Source organism: Rattus norvegicus, chromosome 19, assembly GCF_021556685.1.
Source record: "Rattus norvegicus strain SHRSP/BbbUtx chromosome 19, alternate assembly SHRSP_T2T, whole genome shotgun sequence".
Taxonomy (NCBI): domain Eukaryota; kingdom Metazoa; phylum Chordata; class Mammalia; order Rodentia; family Muridae; genus Rattus; species Rattus norvegicus.
In genome coordinates, this window is record NC_141552.1 from 59,261,946 (window position 1) to 59,276,575 (window position 14,630).

General features: G+C 43.1%; 1 long non-coding RNA gene across 2 annotated transcripts in view; it reads right to left on the reverse strand.

Moving 5' to 3' along the window:
* LOC147999478 (uncharacterized) overlaps nucleotides 1-12,971 on the reverse strand; it is a 121,781-nt gene extending 108,810 nt beyond the window's left edge. The window contains exon 1 of one of the 2 annotated variants that reach the window (XR_015643633.1): nucleotides 12,473-12,566. This is a non-coding gene — a long non-coding RNA (uncharacterized LOC147999478). Of the gene's footprint in view, nucleotides 1-12,472 lie in introns of both variants that reach the window. The other variant, XR_015643635.1, reaches the window with a different exon arrangement.
* Nucleotides 12,972-14,630: the final 1,659 nt, after the last annotated feature.

Sequence of the window (14,630 nt, forward strand, 5' to 3'; positions counted from 1 at the left end):
CATTCATAAAAGTGTACATAGATATACTATCTATTTCTTTATACCTTTGCTACACATACATATATTTTGGCACAAATAAGAAACTACTAATCTACGACTCCGAATTCTTGGCATGGGTACCCCTGTCTGTCTCGGATATGTTTCTTCTCAGTTGTTACCATTGTGGTTCAGTTTTAAGTGCTATTAATTTTTCTCTCTTCCGCTAGCTATCTAACTTGAGAATGAAGCATTCGTTCAGATTGTTTTGGAAAATAACAGTGGATCTCTCAAGGGGTGAATGGCAAAGTCCAAGCTTTCTGTCGTTGGCCAGAAGGACTACATTCTGAAGGTGCCAAGAGCAGGGAGCTAGGCAAAAGGCTGCTGTTGATTTCATTTTTAAAGGCTGTGTTCTTATTCAGACGGGGAATCGAATGCTCTCTGTCTAAAGATGGGCTACATCACCAGAGGTCTGTACACCCACTATGGTCTCCGTTCTGCCTTGATTTTTACATTTAAGCAAGTTAATAAAGTCGTCAATTCCTTTACTGGACAAATGTTTATGGAGTGCCTAGTGGATGTTATTGTTCTTGGCACAGTGTCTCAGCAGTGAGTGAAGCAGGCGAGGTCTCCAGCACTCATACCTTACTTCCACACAGGGAAGCCAAGGAGTAAAACAAGCTAATAAATACATAGGGTTGGTTCAATTGAAAGGGACTGAAACCAGGCAAGATCAGCAGGGGATGGCTCAAGCAGTGGTCTTCTGAGTGGCTTCTCAGATGGGGTATCAAATTTTTAATAACCATACATTCTGTTCTGAAAGTCACTAAAAGATACACTTGACAGAAGGTGGGGGAGGATAGGCAAGGCTGCTCAAAAGGTTGAAACACTGCCATTGCTGACATTCTGAACTTAATTTTTAGGACTTACATGAAGGAAGGAGAGAAAGAATTTTCACAGTAGGTAGATAGATGATAGATAGATAGATAGATAGATAGATAGATAGATAGATAGATAGATAGAATGAAGTTTGGAAAACAGGCACTCAAAATGAGAGATTGGAATCATAGATCATATGAAACCCAAGAAGAAGGAAGACCAAAATGTGGATGCTTCCTCCTTCTTAGAAGGGAGAACCAAATACTCACGAGAGGAAATACAGGGACAAAGAGTGGAGCAGGGACTGAAGAAAAGGTCATCCAGAGACTGCCCCACCTGGGGATCCATCCCATATGCAGCCACCAAACCCAGTCACTATTGCTGATGCCAAGAAGTGCTTGCTGACAAGAGCCAGATATGGGTATCTCCTGAGAGGCTCTGCCAGAGCCCTACTGATACAGATGAGGATGGTTGCAGCTATCCATTGGACTGAACAAGGGGACCCCAATGGAGGAGTTAGAGAAAAGACTGAAGGAGCTGAAGGGTTTTTGTAAACCCATAGGAAGAACAACAATATCAACCAAAGCTCCCAGGGACTAAACTACCAACCAAAGAGACATATGGAGGGACCCATGGATCCAGCCACATATGTAGCAGAGGATGGCATTGTCCAGCATCAATAAGGGGAAAAGCCCTTGGTCCTGTGAAGGCTAGTTTCCCAATGTAGGGTAATGCCAGGGCATTGAGGTTGCAGTGGGTGAGTGAAGGTGGTAACATCCTCATAGAAGCAGGGGGAGGGGAGGGTTAAAAGGGCATAACATTTGAAATGTAAATACATAAAATATACAAGAAAAATAAAATTAAAAAAAGGAGAGAGATTGGGCCACTGAGGTCGGTAATAAGGTGATCCCTACACCATCTAGACCAGGCCTAGTAGTGACACTTCTATATTGAAGCAGGTTGGAAGATGGTAACATTTTGAAAAAGGTAGCTGTGACGGTTAGCTTTAATCATCAACCTTATACAACCTAGAATTACCTAGGAAGAGAATCTTATTGAGGGATTGTCTAGATCAGGTTTGCCTGTGGGAGATTGTCCTGATTATATTAGCCTAGGTGGGATTTGTCCACTGTGGGTAGCACCATTCCCTAGGCGAGAAGAGTAGAGCAGCAGGTATGCATACATTCGTCGCTCTCTGCCCTGGACCATGAGTGAGATGTGACTAACCATTTGCAGTTCCAACTTTAATTGCCCTCCTATGGTGGACTATAATGTACAACTGTAAATTGAAAAAGGCCCTTTCTTCCCTAAAGCTGATTTTTTTTTATTAGCTTATTTTATCATAGCAATAGAAATGAAACTAGGACAGTGGCACTAATAACATACCCAAGTTTGAAAGCATTTACCCAAACAGCAGAGAGAATTAGGGGGAGAAATCATTATGCCAAGAATTTTGTAAACAGGACTAACAGTCAAAAACAGCAACGAAAAACACTAAAGTGTTTGGCTTCCAAAGGACCCTGTAAATGAAAAGCTGTCACAATAGCATTTATACATGTCTTGGCAATGAGTCTAGTTTACACAATCATTATATACAAATGTCAAATCGCTATCAAAGTACAACTACAAAATCAACATGTTGAGAGGCTAGGACCCCGGTTGGAGGAGGCTCTATGAATAGAAGTTTCATTCTCCTTTTAGAAAGCTAGAAGAGAGTAGAGTGTTACAGGAGAATATGCAGTGCTTAAGACTAGACTGTTGACATGAACTACCCTGGGACCAAGACACTCATATTCTGAATTACAGTCACTAAAGCAACCGTGAATGGCTGGGATGCTGAATCACTATTCTATTTTAGTACCCATATACATTTATGTGATTACTACTTTCTGATGGGGAGATCTATATCTATATCTATATGTACATACATACACACACAGACACACAACACACATACACACACACACACACACACACACACACAGTGGTTTACAAAAATGAATAAAGTTATGCTATGACCAGTAAGAAGCTTGAAGACACAACCCGTTGATAAATATTATATAGGCCTCATTGCTCACTGAGCATCTCACTGTCCCTCTGCTTGCAGACACGCAAAGCCAGTTTAGTCTCTATTCTCAAATACCTTTGAGGTGGTCCAGGCTTAATACTCTCTCCAGACTCTTCCACCAGAGAGCAGAACTGCATGGGGAGGCTCCATTCTCAGTAAGAGAAAGCCCAAGAACCCATCCTGGCTGGAGAAACAAATGTTCCGATTGCAGAGGTCTTTGTGTAGTGCAAGCAGCAACATTAGCCAGATCCACCTTTTAACTACATGGGCTGGACACGCAAATATTCGTGGACGCTGTTAGTAAAGCGGTGGACTTTTACTTAAGTGCATACTATAAAGGGCTGGCTTGTAATTGCTGATCAGGGCTTCGCTGTTATTTATTCTCTGTCCTCGCCTGCTCTGGCTTTGCCCTCAGTAATAAAATCCTACTTAGTACTTACTTTTTCCAGAAAAAAAATATCATCTTTCACCATGGTAGGGATGGAGAAAATAAGAATTGAAAGGAACATCCTTCCTTTCTTCCTTCCCACTTTTCTCCTCTTCAGAGACTAACTTTCTCCTCTCCCCCCAAAATATTTAATCATAATTATATTAAGAAACATTTATAAAAAGTTAAGTAATAAAATTAAATAGGTTGGAGAAAAACAGAGAAGCAGACAGCAAGGATTAAGTGTAGTAATATAAAGAATAGATTATATTTAATGAAAATTTCCTTAGTGTTCAACATTTTTATTATACTTAATAGTTCTGGGCTTCATTTTTGTCTTTAGTAATTGTGTGTCCATAATGAATGGCCATTCTTATTCCCCCATTGAGCCCTGGCAGAAATTAATAAACCTAATTCTGTAGGTTTAAGTTTAATTTTGTTGAAATATATAAAGTAGTTACATATTCACTTAGCAGTGAGCCAAGATAAAGTGGCCTTGGGTTTCTTGGGAACTTTCTAGTGTGTGTCTTGCTTTCTAGATCTCCCTCCCTTCTTATACTTCCTTCTCTTTGTGGTCCTAGCGGGGAGTCTTGTCTGTGGTGTTGCTAGAGGATACACATGGGCATGACCACAGAGGTGGAACAGTGACTGGGGTGAATGAAACATTCCATTATATGTGGTAAAGCCATCCTCTGAGAATGGCTGTTATTGATTGCCAAACACTGCCTCGCTGGGTCACAGTCTGATCAAGAAAGTATGTGGTGAAAGGATGTGGAAGAAAGGAACCATACAAGACAGAAGATCTCCAGCAATAAATCATCTGTATATCCTGGTCTCCAAGGACCAGAGGCCAGTGTCTGTGGACACTCAGATTTGGACAATCAGGAGAGATACAAACTAGTCACCTTGGCTTGGGAGCACCTCTGACTGCTTAGCCCATTTGGAGCAGCCTATGAGTATCTCTTTTGAAGAAAGTCAGCCACACCCAGCTTCTGTTCCCTCCTTCCATTCCTCTGCCCTCTCTTCTCTCCCTCTCTCCAGCTCCCCTTCCTCATGTGCACACATCCATTCAATAAATAATGGGCTCTATCACATGTTCCCTGGATAGTATGAAGACAGCCTTCTTCATTATGATGCTTAACACTTTTTTGGAGGAAAAGAAAACTCGTAAGTCAAATAGTAGTATGGTTTCAAGAGTCGTGCGGGGAGAAGACACATAGAAAAAGGATTCAGATGGATAAATAGATCACTAAATCTTTCCCAAAGACACTGCAACCTAGCTGGGGTTTAACAGCTGCAGGACACATCCGAAGGCAGAGAAGAGAGGAAGCAAGGAGTGCGGCTGTGAGGATACCTTCTGATGTTCTACACAGCACAAAGTTCTGTGGTTAATAACAACTCATTCAAAAGACCTAGCAGAGAAGAATGTGAATATTCTTTGCATAAATAAATGCTGTGGGTGTGTCCGAATTGATGAGTCCATCATCATTCTGACCTGATCACGGCATACATACCATGCCCACATATCTGAGTTTCACTTTGTGCCCCAGAAATTGGTACAGTGATTAAATGTCAATCAATGAGAACAATGGTTGTGTTTAAAAAGATATCCAGGACTCATATGATCTTGAGTTTCATCACAGTAACCACAAAACAAGTACAGATAATGAAGGGACACCATCAAAACTCCTAAGAGACTTACCCAGAGCTGCCAGCATGAGCCCTCCTGCCCTTACCCTTTCTATCACCCTTTCTACCTTCCAACCATTATTAGAGGTGTCAGTTTACTTGGGTTTGATTTGGCCAGTCAGGGCCTTGCTATATAGCCTAAACTGGCTTATAAGTCTGAACTTTAGATCTTTCTGCCCCAGTCCCCTTGTGCTAGGAGTATAGGCATAAACCACCATGCCCCAGCTTCTCTCTGTCAATGGCAATTACTTGCAGTACTTAAGCAATCGTCCCCATGCTTTCTTACTGGGGGAGCCCTCTACTCTATGAAACTAACTTCATTTCTACAAACACACACAGTACTTCTGACCACAGGTAGGGGGTTAGCTGCCAGTGCAGCTGGGTCTCTCCATCACAAAGCCTCTGTGGTCTGCACTGATCTGCCTCTGCCCCTAGAACTTGTAGAGAATGGGGTGAGTGTGAGGAGTGGGACAGTGGCACCCCCAAGGAAGGAAACAGAATCGAGACAGAAGGTGTGGAGACACAAGAATCTGCTCCCTTTGGTACAGGAGATTGAAGCCGCCTTTATGCATTGAAGGTTTCAGGTTGGAATACACAGTTGGCTTCCAGGTGAGATGTGATGCTGATAAGTACTGGAGATTATCTGGCAAGGATCCCATGCCCCAGCTCTGCTCCTTTCTTTCTGAACTCTGACCTCTCAGCTGGAACCTTGATCCTGGCAAGCTACATGGTTCCTTGTAATAGCAGCCTGGGTTTTTTATTTTGCTCCTTCACATCAGCATCAAAACAAGCAAAAAACAAAACAAAACAAAACAAAAAACCCAAACAAACAAAAACCATATGAACAAAAATCCTCATAGTTGCAGAGACCAACTTCATCCAAGTGACATGGATGCCAAGTCTAGTAGTAATAAGGGACTGAATTTGGCATCTACCCTTGACCAAGAGGTTTTGTCCACCCCTCCGAAATGGTCAGGAAGAAAAGTTCTAGGAAATAGTTATTTGTGGGCTTGGGGATGGATAGTGACCCTTATATGCCTGATGCGTAACCTGTGGGTATTTCTCCTGTTTATCCAAGATGGTGAAACCAGAGGGTTTAAAACAAGACACTCTTCCTAAAACCACTGTGTGTGAGAGATAGAGTTGTAAAAATTAAGACAACGAAGCTGAATCTCTAACTGTCCAAGATCCATCAATCCATCTGTCTATTCATCTGTGTGTCCAGCCAGTCAGTCTTCTATCAATCTTCAGTCTATTGATATCTCAATCTGGCTATTCATCCATCCATCCACCTATTTATCTGTCCGTCCATCCATCCATCCATCCATCCATCCCATTCCATGAATTCATCCATGGATATCTACTGAGCTTATTATACTAGCTGGGATTTCACAATGAGCCCAATAGACACAATTTCTGCCTCTCCACATTCTTGGTTGTGGATGACCACTTGAGTAATTAAGAAGCTGATAGCACCACAGGAATGAGATAAGAGGATTTCAAGGGGTGGGAGAGAGAGGGGAGGGGACAGAGACAGAGACAGACAGAGAACAGCCAACAGACTCAGTCTTGGACTCATTTGTCATAGTTTCTCCTTCTACTTCCCCTTTCTCGCCAAGAAGAATTAACCTTGTAAAAGAATCATGTCACTGGGCAGGTTGGCAGAGAGGATAGAAGACTCCAATATTTACTGAGCACAGATTGTATACCAAACATTGGTCGTAGTGCCTGCCACTTAACAGATATCCCTTCAATTAAGGTTCACAGAAATTGGAGAACACAGAGGCCCAGTGTGGCTAAGTTGCTCACCCAAGGGCTCATTTAAAAGATAAGAAAGGACGCTTCATAATCATCAAAGGAAAAATCCACCAAGATGAACTCTCAATCCTAAATATCTATGCTCCAAATACAAGGGTACCTACATACATAAAAGAAACCTTAATAAAGCTCAAAGCACACATTGCACCTCACACAATAATAGTAGGAGATTTCAACACCCCACTCTCATCAATGGACAGATCATGGAAACAGAAATTAAACAGAGACATAGACAGACTAAGAGAAGCCATGAACCAAATGGACTCAACAGATATTTATAGAACATTCTATTCTGAAACAACGATATACCTTCTTCTCACCACCTCATGGTACTTTCTCCAAAATTGACCATATAACCGGTCATAAAACAGGCCTCAACAGATACAGAAAGATAGAAATAATCCCATGAGTCCTATCAGATCACCACGGGCTAAAGGTGGTCTTCAATAACAATAAGGGAAGAACGCCCACACATACATGGAAGTTGAACAATGCTCTACTCAATGATAACCTGGTCAAGGAAGAAATAAAGAAAGAAATTAAAAACTTTTTAGAATTTAATGAAAATGAAGGTACAACATACCCAAACTTATGGGACACAATGAAGCTGTGCTAAGAGGAAAACTCATAGCCCTGAGTGCCAGCAGAAAGAAACAGGAGAGAGCATATATCAGCAGCTTGACAGCACAGCTAAAAGCTCTAGAACAAAAAGAAGCAAATACACCAAGGAGGAGTAGAAGGCAGGAAATAATCAACTCAGAGCTGAAATCAACCAAGTAGAAACAAAAAGTACTATACAAAGAATCAACAGAACCCAAAGCTGGTTCTTTGAGAAAATCAACAAGATAGATAAACCCTTAGCCAGACTAACCAGAGGACACAGAAAGTGTATCCAAATTAACAAAATCAGAAATGAAAAGGGAGACATAACAACAGAACCAGAGGAAATTAAAAAACTGATCAGATCCTACTACAAGAGCCTATATTCAACAAAACTTGAAAATCTGCAGGAAATGAACAATTTCCTAGACAGATACCAGGTACTGAGGTTAAATCAGGAACAGATAAACGATTTAAACAACCCCATAACTCCTAAAGAAGTAGAAGTAGTTATTAAAGGTCTCTCAACCAAAAAGAGCCCAGGTCCAGATGGGTTCAGTGCAGAATTCTATCAGACCTTCATAGAAGACCTCATACCAATACTATCCAAACTATTCCACAAAATTGAAACAGATGGATCACTACCGAATTCCTTCTATGAAGCCACAATTACTCTTATACCTAAACCACACAAAGACCCAACAAAGAAAGAGAACTTCAGACCAATTTCCCTTATGAATATCGACGCAAAAATAGTACAATTCTTGCAAACCGAATCCAAGAGCACATCAAAAGAATCATGCATCATAATAAAGTAGGCTTCATCCCAGGCATGCAGGGATGGTTTAATATATGGAAAACCATCAACGTAGTCCACTATATAAACAAACTAAAAGATAAAAACCACATGATCATTTCATTAGATGCTCAGAAAGCATTGACAAAATTTGACACCCCTTCACGATAAAAGTCCTGGAAAGAACAGGAATTCAAGGCCCATACCTAAACATAGTAAAAGCCATATACAGCAAACCAGTAGCTACCATTAAACTAAATGGAGAGAAACTTGAAGCAATCCCACTAAAATCAGGGACTAGACAAGGCTGCCCACTCTCTCCCTACTTATTCAATATAGTTCTCAAATCCCTAGCCAGAGCAATCAGACAACAAAAGGAGATCAAAGGGATACAGATTGGAAAGGAAGAAGTCAAAATATCACTATTTGCAGATGATATGATAGTATATTTAAGTGATCTCAAAAGTTCCACCAGAGAACTACTAAACCTGATAAACACCTTCAGCAAAGTGGCTGGGTATAAAATTAACTCAAATAAATCAGTAGCCTTCCTCTACACAAAGGAGAAACAAGCCAAGAAAGAAATTAGGGAAACGACACCCTTCATAATAGTCCCAAATAATATAAAGTACCTCGGTGTGACTTTAACCAAGCAAGTGAAAGATCTGTATGATAAGAACTTCAAGACTCTGAAGAAAGAAATTGAAGAAGATCTCAGAAGATGGAAAGATCTCCCATGCTCGTGGATTGGCAGGATTGATGTAGTAAAAATGGCCATTTTACCAAAAGTCATCTACAGATTCAATGCAATCCCCATCAAAATTCCAATCCAATTCTTCATAGAGTTAGACAGAACAATTTTCAAATTCATCTCAAATAACAAAAAACCCAGGATAACTAAAACTATCCTCAACAATAAAAGGACGTCTGGGGGCATCACTATGCCTGATCTCAAGCAGTATTACAGAGCAGTAGTGATAAAAAACTGTATGGTATTGGTATAGAGACAGACAGATAGACCAATGGAACAGAATTGAAGACCCAGAAATGAACCCACACACCTATGGTCACTTGATTTTTGACAAAGGAGCCAAAACCATCCAATGGAAAAAAAGATAGCATTTTCAGCAAATGGTACTGGTTCAACTGGAGGTCAACATGTAGAAGAATGCAGATCGATCCATCCTTATCACCCTGTACAAAGCTTAAGTCCAAGTGGATCAAGGACCTCCACATCAAACCCGATACACTCAAACTAATGGAAGAAAAAGTGGGGAAGCATCTCAAACACATGGGCACTGGAGAAAATTTCCTGAACAAAACACCAATGGCTTATGCTCTAAGATCAAGAATTGACAAATGGGATCTCATAAAACTGCAAAGCTTCTGTAAGGCAAAGGACACCGTGGTTAGGACAAATCGGCAACCAACAGATTGGGAAAAGATCTTTACCAATCCTACAACAGATAGAGGCCTTATATCCAAAATATACAAAGAACTCAAGAAGTTAGACCACAGGGAGACAAATAACCCTATTAAAAAATGGGGTTCAGAGCTAAACAAAGAATTCACAGCTGAGGAATGCCGAATGGCTGAGAAGCACCTAAAGAAATGTTCAACATCTTTAGTCATAAGGGAAATGCAAATCAAAACAACCCTGAGATTCCACCTCACACCAGTCAGAATGGCTAAGATCAAAAACTCAGACAACAGCAGATGCTGGTGAGGATGCGGAGAAAGAGGAACACTCCTCCACTGTTGGTGGAATTGCGGACTGGTACAACCATTCTGGAAATCAGTCTGGAGGTTCCTCAGAAAATTGGACATTGTACTACCTGAGAACCCAGCTATACCTCTCTTGGGCATATACCTAAAAGATGCTCCAACATACAACAAAGACACGTGCTCCACTATGTTCATAGCAGCTTTATTTATAATGGCCAGAAGCTGGAAAATATCATCCTGAGTGAGGTAACTCAATCACAGAAAAACACACATGGTATGCACTCATTGATAAGTGGATATTAGCCCAAATGCTTGAATTACCCTAGATGCACAGAACACATGAAACTCAAGGCCGACCAAAATTCGAATGTTTCACTTCTTCTATAAAAGGGGAACAAGAATACCCTTGGGAGGGAATAGGGAGACAAAGTTTAGAACAGTGGCTGAAGGAACGCCCACTCAGAGCCTGCCCCACATGTGGCCCACACATATACAGCCACCAAACTAGATAAGATGGATGAAGTAAAGAAGTGCAGGCTGACAGGAACAGGATGTAGATCTCTCCTGAGAGACACAGCCAGAATATAGCAAATACATAGGCGAATGCCAGCAGCAATCTACTGAACTGAGATCGGGACCCCTGTTGAAGGAATCAGAGAAAGGTCTAGAAGAGCTTGAGGGGGCTCGAGACCCCATATGAACAACAATGTCAACCAACCAGAGCTTCCAGGGACTAAGCCACTACCTAAAGACTATACATGGACTGACCCTGGACTCTGACCTCATAGGTAGCAATGAATAACCTAGTAAGAGCACCAGTGGAAGGGGAAGCCCTGGGCCCTGCTAAGACTGAACCCCCAGTGAACATGATTGTTGCTGGGAGGACGGTAATGGGGGGTGGATGGGAAGGGGAACACCCATATAGAAGGGGAGGGGGAGGGGCTAGGGGGATGTTGGCCTGGAAACTGGGAAAGGGAATAACATTCGAAATGTAAATAAGAAATACCTAACTTAATAAAATAAAAACGGAAAAAAAAAAAAAGATGGTCCAGGCTTTCTCTGAAGGTAGTTCCCTAAGTCTTTGCTTTCTTCTAAGAGTTCCTCCTCTCCCATGCCTGTTGTGTGCACTGAAGGGAAGGTCAAGAGACAGGGACAAAATTCTCAGTGCTTGGGGCAGAGGATAAACAGAGAGGCCCTTGATTACTCTTGTCTGTCAGAGATGAAGTCTGGGAATAGCTCAGCTACGGGTAGGCTCAGGGGTCATAGAACCCCAGTGTATGCACATCACTGTAGTCCAAAGCATACAGTCTCCCTGCAGCGCTGACTCTCCCTGGCTCAGACATCTGAGATTCCAGGACAGAACCCTGGGGTAGGCCTGATTCTAAGCCTCTTCTAACTCTCAAGGTTCCCTAAGACAAGAAAAGTGTTGCCTGAGGTCCTTACACACACACACACACACACACACACACACACACACACACCACACCACAAACACACACACACCAATCACACACATACCACACACAATCACACACACACACACACCACACCACAAACACACACACACCAATCACACACATACCACACACAATCACACACACACACACCACACCACACAAACACACACAAACATACACACACACACCACATACACACCACACACACACATACCACACACAATCACACACACACATACCACACACAATCACACACACATACCACAAACACACACACATACCAATCACACACATACCACACACAATCACACACACACACACCACACCACACAAACACACACACACATACACACACACCACATACACACCACACACACACATACCACACACAATCACACACACACACACCACACAAACACACACACATACACACACACCACATACACACCACACACACACATACCACACACAATCTCACACACACACACACACACCACAAACACACACACACAACACTCACACATACTGTGCAGTTTGAGAATCAAAGTCCCTGGGGACTTGGTCAGTTCTCAGCTCTTAACTTATTATCCACACCATGAGTTTGGAATGGAATGTTCCTGGAGACGGGGTCAGAGGGTACAAAGTGAGGCCTTCACCTGAACCTGAAGGGACTGAAAGCTGCTTCCATCCTGGCTCTGCTGGGATTTCCTTTATGCTGCCCCAGCCCTGGGTCTTTTTCCCCCAACTATTTTTACTCATGTAAATGTGTCTCAGATCCCTGCCAACACGCTCCGCGTGTAATGTTGTTTAATAACTCCAGCCGCCTCCATGAAATATTCATTACTCTTCTCTCCGTTGGAGTGTTCACCCCGGTTCCCAGAAATTTCTCTCGCTCTTGTTTTCAAGACAGCCCCCTAGAAGGAGAGCACTGCAGGAGGGCCTGGGTACCCTGTCTGAGGCAGACCATGGAACTTGTGGTGCCTCCAGAGATCAAGGCCAAGGGCTCACCTTTGCTGGTTTCTCAGGGTAGTACCTACCTCCAAACAGTGTGCAGGAACAGGATGAGTCAACCCCCACTCCAGGGAAGGGAGCAACCTTTTGTTTTCAGATGAGCATCCAGCTTATTCAGCTGCACTGGGCGAGCGTCAGGACGTGACTTCTGACACCTAGCAAAGAGCGCCGCCTGTTGAATGCCGGCAATACGTGCTTCCTCCAGAGCTCCAGGTTGGACCCTGGGCTTCAATGCTCCTGAGCCGCCGCCAGTCAAGCACCCGAAGGGGCTTGGGGCGCCGGGGCTGGGGGTAGGTTGGTCTTGACTTTACAGATTTTTTGCTGACCATCCATGAAATAAGGCTAAAGTCCTGGATAGATTTTGCAAGCTAGAGGAAAAGGAGTCTACTTGTGATAGTTATCAGACGATTAGGAATTCTGTTTCTCTTTCTGTCTCCCCACCCTCCCCTCTTTCTTCTTTCTGTCTTTCCTTCTGTATCTCTCTGTCACTGTCTCTGTCTCTCTGCCTCTCTGCCTCTCTCTCTCTCTCTCTCTCTCTCTCTCAGAAACACCCCGCTCTCTTTGTGGGTACCATTGGCATTAATTTATCAAGGTAGGGTTAAAAACATAGAGAAGAGTGACCACATGCACAAGACAGTTAGTCAGCCTAGCATCCCAAAGTGGACCCATCTGAGGCATCAACCTATGGGTCAAGGCCTTGAATGCAACCCTCCCACAGAGTCAGCCCTGCCTTAAAGGGAAACTAAACCATGTACTTTCATCTCCCCCTCAGGTCAGTCCTAACATCTCCACCTGTCAGTGGGCATCCTACCCATGGAACCGTCTGTTGGGCACTGTCTTCCTAGGCCCCTGAAGTCTCCTTCACATGATGCATTCCTTCTTGCACTATTAGGAACCACACTTCTCATAGATTGGGGTTGGGGGGAGTGACAAAACTATATATCTGTGGACAAGAGACATGTTACAAACCACTGAATTCATCCTCTACATTTTTTAACCAAATAAGGATTAGCAAAAGTCAGTCATCAGCCAGAGGGCACACAGTTGAGCAAGGATGCCCTTGTATCAGGAGACAAAGTTCCTCTACTATTGGCCACAGAGAACATAGGGCTTAGCAATCTGACCAGGACCTAAGATGTGGTTATCACGGATCATGCCACAAAATCCCCCAAGCAAGCTTTTCACTCAGATCCTTGCTGAACGCCCCTGTTAGTTGGCATCTCCATTAACTTGCACAGCAATTTCACACTGTGTTCTCATCCAAAAGGAAACAAAATGGAGATCATGGGGCCAGAGAGACAAGTCAAAGGGTAAGAGTGATTTTTTTGGGCCATTGCGGTCTTGAGTTCAGATTCTAAGACATAAATGAAAAATTAAGGGTGGCACCACACACACCTACGACCCCAGTGTTGCTGGGGAGGGGGAATTTGCTGATCACGAGCCTAGCTCCAGGTCCAGTGAGAGACCTTGTTAGGAACAAAGGAACAAGGTGAAGAACAATAGAGGCCCTTCTCTGGCCTCTGCTTGCTCAGGTAGATTTGTGCATGCACATAGACAAGAGCACGCGCGCGCGCGCGCACACACACACACACACACACACACTTTGAAATCACATCAGGCTCTGATTCTCTCATTGCATAGGATGAGGCTCAGTGAGATGAATTGTGGAAAATTTCATAGCACTGATTCACTAACAGAATATCCCAGGACAGAAAGCATCTACTGGTCACACTGACAGGCTTTGGAACTAGATGGGCCAGAATTCCATGTCCATCCCCAGCACTTAGGAATGTTATTGTGGTTTGAATGTAAAGTATACGCAAAAGGCTAACACATTTGAACAGTCAGTTCCGTGTAGTGAAGCCAAATGAGAAGGTCGTAGAACCTTTAGAGGGCACAGCCTCCATGGGGGAAGTCAGTCACTGGGACAGGCCTTGACTGTAGCCTGGTCCCTATTAGTTTTCTCTCTCTGCTTCCTGACTATGTATACAATGTGACCAGCCAACCTCTGACTACCTCCACCATGCTATCCCTGCCTGCTGCCACATGATCCGTCCTGATGAACTGGAAGCCAACTGATACCCTGGAACTGTAACCCAAAAGTAAACCCTTTCTCCTTTAAGTTGCTTCGCCAGGTTGCTTTTATCACAGCATCAGGAAATGAGTGAATGTAGTTGACTTTAG